This window comes from Palaemon carinicauda, chromosome 5 (genome assembly GCF_036898095.1).
Source record: "Palaemon carinicauda isolate YSFRI2023 chromosome 5, ASM3689809v2, whole genome shotgun sequence".
Lineage (NCBI taxonomy): Eukaryota > Metazoa > Arthropoda > Malacostraca > Decapoda > Palaemonidae > Palaemon > Palaemon carinicauda.
This window is the reverse complement of record NC_090729.1, coordinates 63,863,772-63,881,013: the sequence shown is the minus strand read 5'-3', so window position 1 is coordinate 63,881,013 and position 17,242 is coordinate 63,863,772. Positions and strand designations below refer to the sequence as shown.

Here is a 17,242-nt window from a genome sequence, read left to right as displayed (position 1 = left end):
CCTTAGAAGGAAATGGACTCTTAAGACAAGGTGGAAAATTATGGGAATGAGGTCTTCCAAGGGAAAGGATTCCATTTTATGAGTAAGGAGAAGGAATTTGGTAAGGTGTGGGTGCTGGTAGGGTAGGGATACTTGATCAGGAACAGTAGTTGGATGGGGGTGAGGCCTTCGACTTGGGACCCTTTACTGATTTAACAGCTGCCACTGAGCTCGTGGCGATGTAGACGGTAGGATGGTCTTCATTAATGCAAACCTTTTCAGGTGCTCTGGACACCTTCTCTTCTAGCATGATGAGAGATGGCTCAGTTGGGACATTTCCGATGGGTTCAATATTCTTCCTAGTGATAAGGAATGGATGACAGAGAAACAACTAGAACGAAATGAGTACAACATTAGATGCACACAATCGGAATTGAAACTCTGTATGTCCAGTGAAGTGTATAACATAGCAAGTGTTCCATTACATAGAGAGAGAGAGAGAGAGAGGGGATCTACAGACTGATTAATGAATATGACACACTGATTCACCTTCTTTACTTTATAACTGAGCGTCGTATGCGTCCAGATATCAGTTAGGAAACTTATATATAATATATTCTATAAAACAAAAAAATTTAAATATCTTGATGGAGGAAGGACTTGAAAGAGTGGTTGTCATTAGACAAACCTTATGAAATGCTTGTAATTCTACAAGGTTTTGATGTATGATACACTGTCTCTCACCATCCCTCGCGTAGGAGGGAAGAGGAGGTAGTCATTCAATGGAAAGAAATGTTACATCGAGAGGTACACTCGGAAATCAAATTCTCTTACAAAATACTAGTCACTGTTGTGCTGCAGAGTTAATAATATAAAGGCAAACTGGCCAGCTTTGTCCAGTCTCACCTTATTAAAAATACATGAACGGATTAGGATGCATTAAGTAAGTGAAGGATAGTCAAGAATCAAAAAGAAAACACTCATCCTTGTCTGCTGTAATCTATAAAGCATTGCTACTTTTATGTGAATAACTTCCTGGTAATTTTTCTTGAAAAATACTAAAATATTCAATTGTATAATATGGATTAGCTAAACACAAGTTCTATTTCTTAAAACATCTGAAGTATATTCTTATTCTGCATCTCAGGTTGGGTTATAACGTTTTGGACTTGCATTGAGATAAGCTTTTATTCCGGAACTGGTGCACTAGGACCGGTGTAACAGGAAATTTTTCCCCCCTGGCTGAAACCCCCCCCCCCCCCCCCCGGGAAAATTAGCCTAGGATCGATTTCCCTCCCGGGAAAAGCAGCCCGGGCTGTTATTCCCTCGGGGGGAATTTCAGCCCTAGGATATTTTTCCCCCCCTAGGCCATTTCTCCCCCACCCTCCCATACAGAGAAACTATTTTGATGAATTAGATAATCAACGGTAATATATATATATATATATATATATATATATATATATATATATATATATATATATATATATATATATATATATATATATATAATGAAAACCTTACTCTTCTTTCGTACTGTCCAGCACCAAATAAAAAGTACACTTGATGCTAAGAAGCACTATGGATTAGAAAGGAGATGATACCAATTCAGTTGTGTTACCAGAGATTATGGGGGAACCGAGTGGGAAACCTGTGGTTTTAGGGTGGGGAAATGTCATAAACGAGTGATTTACAGCAATAATAATGGTCAGAAATACTAAATAAGAACAAGGTAACCAGTTGGTAAAACATATGGATCATGTAAGTGGCTGAACATAGGCCAAACATGATTATTTAACACATTTGAGATTTCTAAAATGGTACAGAACCTAACAAACCCACCTAACCTAACCTAGTAGTTCCCAGGTCACAACCCCTAGCCGGGGGCAAGCCCCCGGACCCACTTCCCAAGTCACAGCCCCTAGCCGGGGGCAAGCCCCCGGACCCCTTTCCCAGGTCACAAACCTTCGCAGGTCACAGGTCACAACCCCTTGGACTATCCCAATATCAGCCTTCATCATAAATTCTTTAAACAAACCGGCTTTTTTTTTTTTTTTTTTTTTTTTTTTTTTTTTTTTTTTTTTTCGCATTTGGAGGTTTATAGTTACGTCTTCACAAATTTCTTGAATTGAGGATATATATACTAAAGAATTTGATTGTTCCCTCACATCCTTCGAAATCAGCAAGTTTGTTTTCTAAGCAATATTGCATGGGGTTTGATACGGATTCACTAAGAAACTGAGCAGCACGCTTAAAATTCATTGTTCTTTTTATCCAAGCAATATGTTGTGACCTCAATTTATTGCCTAAATGTAACCCTTCATTGTCTTGCAATTTGTGCAACTTTTCTATGAAATCCCATTGAAATTGATTTCCATGGCAAACGAAAAAAAAAAAAATAAAATAATGGTTACCTCCACCAAGCAAAAGGGGAATCTTGGCCCAGAGGGGGGAATATTATCCTGGGACAAAGTTCCCCCGGGGGGATAAATATCCTGGGCCATATTTTCCCCGGGGGGAATTTCGGACGGGGGGGGGGGGGGAACAGACCGTTACACCTGTAGACATTCATCTTTTAGACCACAAGAGAGAGAGAGAGAGAGAGAGAGAGAGAGAGAGAGAGAGAGAGAGAGCATAATGATTAGTGGTAAGATAATATATCTAAGATTAACCAAGTATTTTGCTTTCAAATATTTAAAACAGATAAAGTGTATTTATATAAGTCCTTTTTATATTGTAAAATCTATTTTTTTTCCAGTGACCCTGTTATTTATTATTAAAAAGTGGAGTGTATTTATTTTTGCTTAACCATTATGTAACCTTGCGTGAGCCAAAGGTTGGAAGAGTAACAGCTACTTATAAGTAAAGGTGTAATAATTGTTTATTTTCTATGGTTTTTAACTGACATGTTAACATTTATTGTCAAAATTATACATTTCCATAAGATAATTTATATTATTTTAATATAGTATATATATATATATATATATATATATATATATATATATATATATATATATATATATATATATATATATATATATATATATATATAAAGAGAGCATTATTTTGATCACCCATAAGAGATTCAGTGACTTGCTCGTACCCCGGACTTAGAAAGCGAAGTATGAGGATGTTTTATAATAGTGCCAATTAAAAGTAAAGAACTCACACAGTTTTGTTCCGAGTGAAAGATGAAGAGATCCCTTTAGATACTCTGTGTTCATATACAGTAACGTCTGGTAGTTGCGCATTATTCTGAGTCTTCAGAGGTATTCTCGTGTGTATTAGACATATGTAATATAACATAAGCGAGTTTGGAGCTTGGGAGGTGATGTAATTCGCTAGTCTCTCTCTCTCTCTCTCTCTCTCTCTCTCTCTCTCTCTCTCTCTCTCTCTCTCTATATATATATATATATATATATATATATATATATATATATATATATATATATATATATATATATATATATATATATATATATATTAGTATTATTATTATCATCAAAAGCTAAGCTACCTCCCTAGTTGGAATAACAGAATGCTATAAGCCCAAGGGCCCCAACGGGAGAAATAGGCCAGTGAGGAAAATGATAAATAAAATATTTTGATAATTGTAAAAACATCAAAATAAATATTTTATATATAAACTATAAAAACTTTAACAAAACAAGAGGAAGAGAACCTAGAGGGAAAAGTGTGCCCAAGTGTACCCTCAAGCAAGAGAACTCTAACCCAAGACAGTGGAAGACCATGGTACAGAAGCTATGGCACTGCCCAAGATTAGAGAACAATGGATTGATTTTGAGGTGTCTTTCTCCTAGACTAGCTGGTTACCATAGCTGAAGAGTCTCTTCTACCATTACCAAGAGTAAAGTAGCCTCTGGACAATTTAAATGCAGTAGTTAACTCATTGGGTGAAGAAGATATATGAGGAGAGAGGAGAATCTGTCAAGAATAGGCCAGACTATTTTCTGTCTGTGTAGGCAAAAGGAAAGAACCGTGACCAGAGATTATGAAAAATAAAATACCACTTTCTCTAGAAAAAGTAAACTACCCAATGAAATAGTTTTGACCTGTATTAACATATGTATAAAAACTTGGAGCTTTACTAAAGCCTAGTACAGAAACTAGTTATAACTCAAAGAGCTATGGAAAGACTAATGATAAAAATAGCCTAACACTAAGAGAGAGTAAAGGAGCAACATGGATACCAAGAGAAAGAACAACTAAAGTATAGGGTATTCAAACAACAAGAAAAAGAAATGGACATGGAGAGGACATATAAAGAGATTGCAAAAGCAGAAACAGGGGAAGGAAGAGAAAACAATGGATTGGCGAATAAAGAAGAGTTGGTGCTACTATAGCGTGAGGTCTACCACACTATAGTGTGAGATCTACCTCCCGTTAGTACTATAGCGTGAGGTCTACTGCTGAATTATATTCGTCCCTCATAGATAAAACACATTTCATACATTTGTTTTAGCAATAAACACTGAACTTAAACATATCTTAGAAATGACTTAAATGGATAATTGGATTTCTAATTACATTTAAAAAAAAAGAATAAAGGTAAAAATAAACATGTTATATATTTCCATACATTTATTCTAGCGATACACTCTTCGTATATCAAACACGTTATCATATATTTCCATACATTTATTCTAGCGATATACTCTTCTTACATCAAACGGGTTATCATATATTTCCATACATTTATTCTAGCGATACACACTTCGTACATCTTCTAAGAATGACACAAACAGATCATTGTATTTTTTTCTCATCACCTTCCAGCAAAAATTATCAAGATCAGATTGGAACAGCTGACGACCAACACCTCGCATTCTCTACAGAATCATCGCTTTAGTGTCCAACCACTATCGCTTAATTTGATATCTCTTTTAGGCCGAGTGAAAAACGGATTTAAGAGCTCCATTTACTTCCTTTTATATGGGCAGGTCACGTGGACAGGTCACGTTTTTGATGGATTTTGGCAGTTTACATGATCAATGGTTAGGTGCGGGGCTCTGGGACGCTGATCACGCGGTAGACCTCACCCTCCACCTGGGTAGGCGACATATGGCGGTAGATCTCACGCTATAGTAGCACCGAAGAGTTATTTCCATAAGCTGGACCTATGATCTTTTTTAATCCAGTTTATAAACTTTTAAAGGATGATATGGTTTTAAGTGAGTAAGGAACAAGGTTCAAGCTTGTTTGGGTATATGTCACCTAAGCCTAAGGGTGCTAAGTGAGACAATAGTGAGCCGATGCAGCAACGAGTATTATTAGGAGCATAACAACATAATCTGTACTCCACAGAAAGTGTATATGTAAATTTACGTTATTTTATTGCAAGACTCCTGGGAAAGTGAAGTACCCACTACAAAGAGATTTTTAAATATCAGAAAAAGAATGAAGAATACCTTATATTTGAAATTTCTCTTTAAATATAATAATTAAAGCATTAAATAGGTATTGTTTCAGATATATTTTTCACTGGATAACATGAAAAATTTCATTTATATGATGAATTAAATAAGTAATGCTTTAACATCTATAATGCAATATATCTATCTTGAAGGTAGACTCTGGCACAGCATTTTATCATATTACTTTTTTATTAAAAGATTTATAGTTTACAGTATATATAAAAGATTGATTTTAAGGTTGCTACTGTTCTTACAATATGTTATTTTAATTGTTTATTTCTTCTTCTCTCAATAATGGTAGATTGAGATCCTCTATCAGTTGCAGAGAGGCTACGACCAGAGCTTCTCTCGATTACGGTAGCCTACACAAGTGGATCCTCTAACAGGTTGGATATAAGATTATCATTACTTCTAATATAATTATTATTATTATAACTACTGATGAATATCTCCTCAAAACTCCAGTTCTGTAAACTTTTTACTCAAAGTACAAAGTAGTGAGATTTTAAAGGCTATAATAAGATAATTGCGTATTTTGAAATCTATATGTTGAATGCTTTTAAACTATGTTACACCTGTAAAGTTAATTGCATTTTTAATGTGTTTAAAGCAGCCAAGCAAGATGAATTAGCAGTAATAGAGATAATGCATGATAATATGTCTCATCATTATGCCTGAATACACTGTTTCCTCTTTAAGAGGGTTTTTATATTGTGTTCCTTGGAGGGACTAATTTGTCTCTAGTTAGTCAAGTCATCCAACTGAAGTCGATCTTTTAATAATCTAGAATATTCTGTTCCATAATCAAAGATGAATTCTGGGAAAATAGCAATGTTTTCAGTAAACCCCACACGGTGTACTGTAAGCATTATGGAGCTTTTTTTATTTTTCTGCATTTTGAAATAATCTCACTCGTCGTGTCAGTCTCAGACTCGCAAAACTCTCATACATATTTATTTATTCTTTATTGACAAAACTTTATATACATTGTAGTACAATAATTATATTTAGTTTATTTTGGGAGTAGACCCTCTTTTAAGCAGGTTTTATTAAAAGTGATTGCTGCCTCAGTGGCGTTAATCTTGTAATTAACTTTTTCTATTGTTCTTATTATCTTCTTCTCTTCATTTGAACAATCCGTCAGTAACTGGGAAAGGGACATATCAATAGGAAGGTGATGAAGACCATATCATTCACAATTTGTCTTTAATATATCACAACACATTGTAAAAGTACAGATAATATGTACAAAGTATAAAACACTATCACAATGTTAGTGCACACAAAGTAATTGTCACTTTTATACAAAATTTATAAATTACGTGGTGTTAAGTTTAACACATCCTTCGACTCAACCGGTTTCGAGCAGTGAGAAGGTTTTCTGCTCATTGTCAAGAGTGAACTGAAATGCAGGTGTTGTTTTGATGGCTTATATACGGAGTCCTGCTACGAGATTCCATCTCCACTGGTTAAGAACCGCCCTAGGGCGGAGACCGTTAATCCTATTGGGTGGTGGCCTCTGCCTCGCCGGGATGTTTGGTGGGATTACTGGCTCTGGTTCTGTCAGGAGATAATCCCTGTTTTGACCTTCAGCTATATCAGTCCTGTCATAGTTGTTATTGCCTGGACTATTGTTGATAGTGGACCTTATACATGTTGGCAATAAGGTCCCTTCTTGCGTGGTGTTGAGGTTAGGTCTTTGTTGTTGAATAAAAATAGCTTCCATTATCCGGAGACGTCTACTGTCAGGGGCATGGCCGATGATTGTTACATTTTTCACTATATGCTCCCTTGTTGTCATGAAATTATGTTTTTGGAGGCAATGCATTTTTTTATTGCACCCTGTTGCACGTGGCAAGATAATCTCTTAGAAAGACGCATCGTCGTCATCCCGATGTAGGTGCCAGGACATTCCTGGACGGGGCATTTATATCGGTACACTACGTTCGTCTTTTTCAAGTCATCTTGCATGGCGGGGGCAGGGTTGTTTTTCATTATCAAGTCTCGTGTTAGTTTACACAAAACAGTGGGTTTTATTCTGTAACAATTATACATTTTCCCCATTACATTATAAAATATTTTGTCCAGAGAAATCATATTTTCTTCCATAAAGAAATATAAGGCTATAAATCAACCATCACAACAAACCCCTCATACATCAACACCAAAACAAAACAAATATTTAATTATAAATCCTTAACACTTCAAATATATACTGGCACAGGTCAATTACGTGGTTTTCTTCTCCAAACAGTACGTCTATGTTCGTATAATTAAGATTACTAAATTTCTGCCTCTTCGGTCGTGACATTGTACATTCAATTAGGACATGCACTTCATTCTGTACTGACTGTGAATCACAATTACACACTCGCAACTCCCTTGGAGTTCTACTCCACCTTCCCGTCTCTATTCTTAGGTCGTGGGACATTAAACGTAATCTAGTAAAGGCAATTCGTATATAGTCTGGTACATAAACATTTTCACTGTACACTCTATGCCTTTGCAAGGATCTATTTAAAATTTCTCTGTACGTATAATATTTTGTTGCTGTTTCAGATTTATTCCGGATTTCATTTTTCATTTGGTCAAGGCTTGACCTGATGATGTTATCAACTAGACAAGAATTCAAAAATCTGTAACCGGGTGTATTTTCAGTTCTGCAAATTTCATAAATATAGTGGAACGGTTCTTCCATATCAATGTTCGCCATTTTTTTTTCTAAAAAACGTTTCCTTCTTACTTGAACTTCACGATTAAAAGACTGAAGGCCACTCTCCACTAAGCACAATGTCATAGGCGTATTATTTCTGACCCCCAATAAGCATCTAACAGCCTGATTGTATATCCTCTCCATACATATTACGTTGTTTGTAAGCCAACTCTCTGCACTATAAAGTAGTGAGGCTCCTAACGCTGCTTTGAACACTTTGACTTTATATGCATATGGCATAGTTGTATTGTTATAACAAAATATTGAGAACTTGTTAATGGTCTTTGCATTTTCAATTTCATGGTGTTTGAGCACTGATTGCATTTTGCCATCACCCGTAAACCATGCACCAAGATACAAATATTTTTCACAATGGTCTATCTTAACATTATTTATGACTAGAGACTCTTTATCTCTTGCATTTCCATTTACTACAAAAAACTTTGTCTTTTTTTCGTTAACAATCATCCCATATAAGTTACAGTAATCCAACATAATCCCAATTTTCTCAAAACACTTTTCTCTTGATGTACTTAAAATAACTGTGTCATCCATCAATAATAGCGTATGCATTGTCCCTAAAAACCCATCTCTGCCAATTCCCTCTTTTATCATTTTAACCATTTTGTCTAGGTAGATAGTAAATAATAAACAGCTTGTTGGAGCACCCTGACGTATTCCAACAGTAGATATAATCACAGCTGATTTCAAGACACTTTTAGTACAAGCATAGATCTTATGAATGGCCATTAACATAGTCTTACCACAACCTTTCTCTTTTAGGCACTCAATTAACTTATCTCTTGGAACACGGTCGTATGCTTTACTAAAATCTACAAATACAACATACAGCTTCTTTTTCTTAAAAATTGCGTAGTCCATCATAAGCCTCAAAGATAATATTTGTTCGATATACCCTCTACCCTTTTGGGCTCCAGCCTGACATTTATCTATACCAGCCCACAGATTTAAACGTCTCACCAACAGTGCATCATAAAATTTTGCGAAAGTGTTCATTATACTTATGCCCCTGTAATTACCACAGTCCATTCTATTACCTGATTTGAAGAGTGTAACTAACCTGTCATGACACCAAGCAAAAGGGTAAATAAAATTACAAAATAAAAAGTTACAAATGGTAAGGAAAAAGCTCAGCCAAGTCATTGGCAAAAGCGACAGTATACCAGGGCACACACCAACATAGCTTTTCCCCTTATTCATTTTTTTCACTGTCATATCTATCTCTTGATAAGTGAATGGGTCGTCTAATATAGGAATGTTAGGTGACGAAGATATATCGAGTGGTTGGATATTGTTTGCAAGATTAGGATCAGGATTAAAGAGCCTTTCGAAATGTAATTTGAAATGAACGTCATCCGGTTGAGTACTGTCATCATTATTCATTACATTCCCTTTCCAGTTAATTGACTTCCAAATAATTTTTGGATCATCCTTTTCAAATATCCTTTTCCACCTTGGGTGATTCTGATCCCATTCATTTTGATCCTGCTCTCTCCCATTTGGTAATTTACATTCTTTAGCCACCCTATTGATTATTATAGTGGCTGATTCCAATCCAGTACAAACTGAATTTACATTAATTTCATCCAAACTGGGAGGTATTGCCTCCTCTATTGCTCGTTTAAATCTATTTAGATCTACTTGCTTGCAAGCAAGTCCTCTCGTTATGCAACTGTGATCTCGATAATTTGAGTCAAAGTAAGATCTGCCCAAATCTCTTGCACGCTCAGTCAATAATGGAAGGGTCACATTCTTCGTACTAGTGAGATTAAGCCTCACCATCATCGGGGCATGGTCAGATATTAAAAAGTTTTGATTTATTTCAACAGACTTCAAGTGGTTAAGTGATTTTTGTGAAATAATGCACAAGTCAATTTCTGATACCCAGTCTGACCCCCTTCTGAAAGTTAAGCCGCCCCCAAAAGTGTGTTCTCCATAAACAAGGTGGTTACCAATTACCATATTACTGCTCTGACACATATTCAACAAATTCCTACCATTACCATTAATATTCAAATCAATCACCCCACTGTATATATATGGTTCAAAGTTCTCGTTACAAAGAAGGGGAATACCTACACGGGAATTAAAATCCCCCATTGCTACTACATTTTCATACTCATTCATAACAGCTCCAAGGTTACCAAAACATGTTGGTACAAAATAAGGCGAATCACTTGGTGGTATATAAACACCTCCAAACATAAACCCAGGATAGCATGATAATTCAACCCAAATTTGACCTTCTATATTCATATTCACAAATTTAATGACACTCAATAATGAATATTTTACTAACATTGCCACTCCACCTCTTCTACCACAATACATAGACGGATTTTGGTATGTATAAAAGCCAGGTACATTTATTTTAGCAGTTGTTTTTATCTCCAATAGCCAAACAATATGATAATTAAGAACAAAAGATAAAACATCTTGATTATTCATCTTATCCTTTACTCCTGCAACATTCCAACAACACATATTTAGTTCATTGGGGCAACCACTTCCCCCAATTTTGGGGGGTAGCCGACAACAACAAGAAACAAAACAAAAAGGGGACCTCTACTCTCTACGTTCCTCCAGCCTAACCAGGGACTCAGCCGAGTTCAGCTGGTACTGCTAGGGTGCCACAGCCCAACCTCCCACATTTCCACCACAGATGAAGCTTCATACTGCTGAGTCCCCTACTGCTGCTACCTCCGCGGTCATCTAAGGCACCGGAGGAAGCAGCAGGGCCTACCGGAACTGCGTCACAATCGCTCGCCATTCATTCCTATTTCTAGCACGCTCTCTTGCCTCTCTCACATCTATCCTCCTATCACCCAGAGCTTTCTTCACACCATCCATCCACCCAAACCTTGGCCTTCCTCTTGTACTTCTCCCATCAACTCTTGCATTCATCACCTTCTTTAGCAGACAGCCATTTTCCATTCTCTCAACATGGCCAAACCACCTCAACACATTCATATCCACTCTAGCCGCTAACTCATTTCTTACACCCGTTCTCACCCTCACCACTTCGTTCCTAACCCTATCTACTCGAGATACACCAGCCATACTCCTCAGACACTTCATCTCAAACACATTCAATTTCTGTCTCTCCATCACTTTCATTCCCCACAACTCCGATCCATACATCACAGTTGGTACAATCACTTTCTCATATAGAACTCTCTTTACATTCATGCCCAATCCTCTATTTTTTACTACTCCCTTAACTGCCCCCAACACTTTGCAACCTTCATTCACTCTCTGACGTACATCTGCTTCCACTCCACCATTTGCTGCAACAACAGACCCCAAGTACTTAAACTGATCCACCTCCTCAAGTAACTCTCCATTCAACATGACATTCAACCTTGCACCACCTTCCCTTCTCGTACATCTCATAACCTTACTCTTACCCACATTAACTCTCAACTTCCTTCTCTCACACACCCTTCCAAATTCTGTCACTAGTCGGTCAAGCTTCTCTTCTGTGTCTGCTACCAGTACAGTATCATCCGCAAACAACAACTGATTTACCTCCCATTCATGATCATTCTCGACTAACAGTTTTAATCCTCGTCCAAGCACTCTAGCATTCACCTCTCTCACCACTCCATCAACATACAAGTTAAACAACCAGGGCGACATCACACATCCCTGTCTCAGCCCCACTCTCACCGGAAACCAATCGCTCACCTCCTTTCCTATTCTAACACATGCTTTACTACCTGTGTAGAAACTTTTCACTGCTTGCAACAACCTTCCACCAACTCCATATAACCTCATCACATTCCACATTGCTTCCCTATCAACTCTATCATATGCTTTCTCCAGATCCATAAACGCAACATACACCTCCTTACCTTTTGCTAAATATTTCTCGCATATCTGCCTAACTGTAAAAATCTGATTCATACAACCCCTACCTCTTCTAAAACCACCCTGTACTTCCAAGATTGCATTCTCTGTTTTATCCTTAATCCTATTAATCAGTATTCTACCATACACTTTTCCAACTACACTCAACAAACTAATACCTCTTGAATTACAACACTCATGCACATCTCCCTTACCCTTATATAGTGGTACAATACATGCACAGACCCAATCTACTGGTACCATTGACAACACAAAACACACATTAAACAATCTCACCAACCATTCAAGTACAGTCACACCCCCTTCCTTCAACATCTCAGCTTTCACACCATCCATACCCGATGCTTTTCCTACTCTTGTTTCATCTAGTGCTCTCCTCACTTCCTCTATTGTAATCTCTCTCTCATTCTCATCTCCCATCACTGGCACCTCAACACCTGGAACCGCAATTATATCTGCCTCCCTATCATCCTCAACATTCAGCAAACTTTCAAAATATTCAGCCCACCTTTTCCTTGCCTCCTCTCCTTTTAACAACCTTCCATTTCCATCTTTCACTGTCTCTTCAATTCTTGCGCCGGCCTTCCTTACTCTCTTCACTTCTTTCCAAAACTTCTTCTTATTCTCTTCATATGACTGACCCAGTCCCTGACCCCACCTCAGGTCAGCTGCCCTCTTTGCCTCACGTACCTTGCGCTTTACTTCCACCTTTTGCTCTCTATATTTTTCATACTTCTCTATACTATTACTCTGCAGCCATTCTTCAAAAGCCCTCTTTTTCTCTTCCACTTTTACCTTCACTCCTTCATTCCACCATTCACTGCCCTTCCTCATGCTGCCTCCAACAACCTTCTTGCCACATACATCACTTGCAATCCCAACAAAATTTTCTTTTGCTAACTTCCACTCCTCCTCTAAATTACCAGTTTCTCTTACTCTCACCTCGTCATATGCCATTTTCAACCTTTCCTGATATTTACTTTTTACCCCCGGTTTTATTAGCTCTTCAACCCTCACTAGCTCCCTTTTACATCCACCTACTCTATTCCCCCACTCTTTTGCTACAACTAATTTTCCTTCCACCAAAAAATGATCAGACATACCGTTAGCCATACCCCTAAACACGTGCACGTCTTTCAATCTTCCAAACATTCTTTTAGTTATCAACACATAATCCATTAATGCCCTTTCTACTACTCTTCCATTTGCCACTCTTACCCATGAATACTTATTTTTATCTTTCTTTTTAAAAAAGCTAGCACTTATTACCATCTCTTGTTCAACACACATATCTACCAGTCTCTCACCACTCTCATTTTCACCTGGTACGCCATATTTCCCAATGACACCTTCTACCTCTCCAGCACCCACTCTAGCATTTAAGTCACCCATAACAACTACATAATTCCTTCTACCCAGTCCTTCTACACACCTAGTTAATTCATTCCAGAACTCATTCCGCTCTTCTTCACTTTTCTCACTACCTGGCCCATACGCACTGACAAACGCCCAACATTCCCTACCCAACCTAACCCTTACCCACATTAACCTAGATGATATCTCCTTCCATTCCACTACTTTACCTGTCATCCATTCACTCAACAATAAAGCCACACCCTCTCTCGCTCTTCCCCTTTCAATCCCAGACACTCTACCAGACATTTCACCGAACATCACTTCACCCTTTCCTTTCATCTTTGTCTCACACAAGGCCAATACATCCATCCTTCTACTTCTAAACATACTTCCAATCTCACATCTTTTACTCTCTATCGTACTACATCCACGCACATTCAAACACCCCAAAACTAGAGTGCGGGGAGCAGTCACTCTCCCCCCAGCTCCATCTCTTTGTTGCTGTCTCACAGGATACTTTTCCAGGAGAGGGGGTTCCCAGCCCCCTCGTCCCGTCCCTTTTAGTCGCCTCTTACGACACGCAGGGATAACGTTGGCGCTATTCTAATTGTTTTATGCCCCCGTGGCCACAGGGGGCTTTTATGCCCCCGCGGCCACAGGCAAAACTCAACAAAAGAAAATATGAGGTGTTCCTGGTGTGATTTGAATGCTCTTATTTATGGTATTTTCTGAAACAGAATATTTCAGCTTGTAAAGTCGTTTGAAACACAAGTAATTACTTAGAAAAACCACATTTTATAAGGAAATCAAATACAAGAACATCTCCCAGAATACCAGAATATTTTGGCTTTCAGAAGAGATTTGGAGAACTACGTGTGTCCTCCTCTTTCCCTGATGATCAACTAAGAACCGGCTGAAGTTCACGCTCAAAACGTCAGAGGGATTGGTCCCACAACATCCTTCCAGAGGAACCTGACAGTGAGTCAATTGTTGGAGAAGTAGGCTAGAGTCTGAAGATGCCTTTGACAATCTTCTCCTCTTGCCACAAGTCCTCCTATCTCACTAGGATCTCTTTCTTCCCCTCTTGTGTGAGTAACAGCTCCTTCTCAGCAGGTTGTGTACTGAGCCTGGCTCCTTCATAGACAGGGCATGTAGTACGGTATGGTTTGGTACGATATTACGGTACGGTACGGTTTTTTGGGGGATGTAAGTATGGTTCGATATTATGGTACGATATTTTCCTTCGAGTTCGGTACGGTACAAAAGTATGATTCTTTTTTTCCGTACTTAATTGTACCATTTCCATACCAAATTCAGATAGGTGTCGCAAGCAGCCAAGCCCGGCTCCCCGCCGCCCAACCAGCCAGGGTCACACACCTGGTTGACTTGGGCGGTGACTCACCGCTCAAGTCAACCAGGTGTGTGACCATAAAGGATTAGCAGAGGTCTTCTCACTGGGGTGTTAATTTAAAGCATATCCCCTTGGGGTTTGCCCCAGCAGCCGTCAAAGCAAGGCTGGGCAGGGACCCCACCTACTTATCGGCTTATCGCTCAGCCGGCTCAGGTGAGACGACTACCCTGGCCTTGACCCAGCCTTGACACACATGACAACGCATTTATAACCCCTCCATTCATCATCATTCATCAGTCAGTACTTGGTCTGCACACTCACTACATCTGCTCAGATCAGGACACTAACGCCTGCTGATTGCTGCCCGAAAGACTGCCGCTACACTCTGCTTTTGTGCTACGGAGGCAGTACTTATTAGAAAAGCTTGATCATCCATACAGTAAGACTCGAATGGTGTTCTCTTCCCTATTTAAAGAATTCAAGCAAAATTATAATAGTTTTGAGAGAGAGAGAGAGAGAGAGAGAGAGAGAGAGAGAGAGAGAGAGAGAGAGAGAGAGAGAGAGAGATTTTTTGTGTGCAAGCCATGAGAGAGAGAGAGAGAGAGAGAGAGATTTTTTGTGCAAGCCATGAGAGAGAGAGAGAGAGAGAGAGAGAGGAGAGAGAGAGAGAGAGAGAGAGAGAGAGAGAGAGAGAAATTTTGTGTGCAAGCCATGAGAGAGAGAGAGAGAGAGAGAGAGAGAGAGAGAGAGAGAGAGAGAGAGAGAGAGAGAGAGAGAGAGAGAGAAATTTTGTGTGCAGGCCATGGGAGAGAGAGAGAGAGAGAGAGAGAGAGAGAGAGAGAGAGAGAGAGAGAGAGAGAGAGAGAGAGAGAGAGAGAGAAATTTTTTTTGTGTGCAAGCCATGAGCACATTTCTTTCGTTTTTAAATCAATATGCTATTTTTTTGTCCTACAGATTCTCACAATGGGTCGGCACCGAGAGTTTGTTGGTGTTGAGCTCTTCTCCATTACGAAGAATTCAGCAAGTTGCCTTGTGTCTGGATGTGGTTACTCATACACACCGAAGCCCGGCGCAGAACTTCACTCAAAGCCGTTATGTGATCACCTGAAAAGAAGACATGCGGAGGAATATAAGAAACTCCCGGACAATGCCAAAAACAATGCGTCTAGGAAACGGGAGAGAGAAAATATATCTGATTATTTTGTCCGTACGATTAGCGAAGATTCGTGTGCAAAAAGAAAGAAAACGGAAGTGATAGAATACGCAATGAGTAAGCAAGAGATGCAGGGACTTGTCGTTGAAGCAGTTACTGTCAACAGATTGCCCTTGTCTGTTTTTGAGAAAACAGCCATGTCAAAGCTTATGGGTCCCATTGCAAACAAGCTTGGTGTGTCATTAAGTCAAAGAGCTGTTCAGTCTCTGACTCTTGAAGCCGCAGAAAAAAAAAGACTTGAGTTAAAGACTGAGTTCGATAAGCACTTGGTTTGTGTGAAGTTAGATCTCTGCACCCGACGTGGGCGTCATTTCCTTGGAGTGAACGTGCAGTCTAATATCAATGGCAAATTGAAGGTAGTGACAGCCTCCATAAAGGAAATGACACAAGGGGGCAACAGCTGAAGAGATCAAATCAGTTTTGCTAGCTTGTTTGAATAAGATTGGAATAAAAGAAAAACAAATTTACTTGTTAACCACAGATAACAGATCAAACGTAATCAAAGTAGGAAAATTGATGCAGAGTGATACACAGGTGAAGGAAGGAAACAGTGAAGAAATTTTGAGTAACAATGAAGAAAACGATGATAAATAAGTATTGGAAGCTGCTGAAAATAAGTTAGATGACTTAGTAAATGACATTCACTTAGCAGCTAAAAGTGTTACATCTGTAAGGTGCACTTTACACACCATGCAACTCTGTGTGCATGATGTTCTGAAAACAGACAGTGTAAAAGTGTGCATGATGTTCTGAAAACAGACAGTGTAAAACATATCTTATTTAGGGTGCGGAAAGTGGTGAATAAGACGCATACACAAAATATGCGCTTAATATTCAAGAACAGCTCCATATCACTTCCAAAACTAGACTGTGAAACAAGATGGGGCTCAACGTATGATATGTTGGACAGTGTCCTTAAAAAAAAGTTATTCTTGAACCAAATTGGCCTTGCTAATGAATCTTTACTTATTATAGAGGAAGATTGGGAGAAAATAAGTAACATAACAGAAGCTCTGAAACCACTCCGTGAGGCTACATGTGCATTACAGATGAAAAATCTCACAGCTGGAGAATTCCTTGCTCAGTGGGTTAAGTGCAAAGTTGATTTGGAAAGAAGCACTGCAGTCACAGCACCACTTCTCCTTCAAGCCATGGAAAAACGGCAAGATTCTCTGCTCAGGAACCCTGCTTTCCTATCTGCTGTGTATCTTGACAGAAGATATAATGTTCTCCTCACCGAAGAACAGAAGGAACTTAGTCAAATACATCTTCTTGGACTCTGGAAAAAAAATTAAAACTAT

General features: G+C 38.6%; 1 pseudogene; it reads left to right on the top strand.

Moving 5' to 3' along the window:
- The first annotated feature begins 15,691 nt into the window (after window positions 1-15,691).
- On the top strand, window positions 15,692-16,815 carry LOC137640454 (uncharacterized; annotated as a pseudogene).
- Window positions 16,816-17,242: the final 427 nt, after the last annotated feature.